The sequence below is a fragment of the Charadrius vociferus genome, unplaced genomic scaffold (genome assembly GCF_000708025.1).
Source record: "Charadrius vociferus isolate BGI_N301 unplaced genomic scaffold, ASM70802v2 scaffold932, whole genome shotgun sequence".
In the NCBI taxonomy this organism is placed as follows: Eukaryota; Metazoa; Chordata; class Aves; order Charadriiformes; family Charadriidae; genus Charadrius; species Charadrius vociferus.
This window is the reverse complement of record NW_009647299.1, coordinates 71783-73314: the sequence shown is the minus strand read 5'-3', so window position 1 is coordinate 73314 and position 1532 is coordinate 71783.

The following is a 1532-nucleotide window of genomic DNA, read 5'->3' as shown; positions in this document are numbered from 1 at the left end:
CTCCTCCTCCGTACCCTGAGCCTCCACCACAGATGGAGCCACCACTGCCAGAGCTCATTCCTCCATGCCCTGAGCTTCCTCCTCCTCCTCCTCCTCCAGAGATGGAACCTCTCCTGCCAGAGCTGCTGCCATCCCCAGAGCTCATCCCCCCACTGTGGGGACTGCATCTGCCACTGCCAGAGCTCGATCCTCCTCCATAGCTGTGGCCCCCTCCAGAGATGGAGCCTCCACTGCCGGAGCAGCCTCCTTCTCCGTACCCTGAGCCTCCACCACAGATGGAGCCACCACTGCCAGAGCTCATTCCTCCATGCCCTGAGCTTCCTCCTCCTCCTCCTCCTCCAGAGATGGAACCTCTCCTGCCAGAGCTGCTGCCATCCCCAGAGCTCATCCCCCCACTGTGGGGACTGCATCTGCCACTGCCAGAGCTCGATCCTCCTCCATAGCTGTGGCCCCCTCCAGAGATGGAGCCTCCACTGCCGGAGCAGCCTCCTTCTCCGTACCCTGAGCCTCCACCACAGATGGAGCCACCACTGCCAGAGCTCATTCCTCCATGCCCTGAGCTTCCTCCTCCTCCTCCTCCTCCAGAGATGGAACCTCTCCTGCCAGAGCTGCTGCCATCCCCAGAGCTCATCCCCCCACTGTGGGGACTGCATCTGCCACTGCCAGAGCTCGATCCTCCTCCATAGCTGTGGCCCCCTCCAGAGATGGAGCCTCCACTGCCGGAGCAGCCTCCTTCTCCGTACCCTGAGCCTCCACCACAGATGGAGCCACCACTGCCAGAGCTCATTCCTCCATGCCCTGAGCTTCCTCCTCCTCCTCCTCCTCCAGAGATGGAACCTCTCCTGCCAGAGCTGCTGCCATCCCCAGAGCTCATCCCCCCACTGTGGGGACTGCATCTGCCACTGCCAGAGCTCGATCCTCCTCCATAGCTGTGGCCCCCTCCAGAGATGGAGCCTCCACTGCCGGAGCAGCCTCCTTCTCCGTACCCTGAGCCTCCACCACAGATGGAGCCACCACTGCCAGAACTTGATCCACGTCTACCAGAGCTGTGGCCACCTCCAGAGCCGGAGCCTCCACTGCCGGAGCTGCCTCCTCCTCCGTACCCTGAGCCTCCACCACAGATGGAGCCACCACTGCCAGAGCTCATTCCTCCATGACCTGAACTTCCTCCTCCTCCTCCTCCTCCAGAGATGGACCCTTTACCCCCAGAGCTGCTGCCTCCACCATAACTCACCCCTCCACTTTGGGTGCTGCATTTGCCTTTGCCAGAGCTCGATCCTCCTCCATAGCTGTGGCCACCTCCAGAGATGGAGCCTCCACTGCTTTCCCTGCCTCCTCCTCCTCCAGAGATCGATCCCCCAGTGCCAGAACTTGATTTTCCGTGACTTGTGCTTCCTCCTCCTCCACCTCCGGAGACAGACCCTTTCCCACCAGAGCTGCCACCCCCAGAGCTCACCTCTCCACTCTGGGGGCCACATTTGCCACTGCCACAAGTCGATCCTCCTCCATAGCTGTGGCCACCTCCATAGATG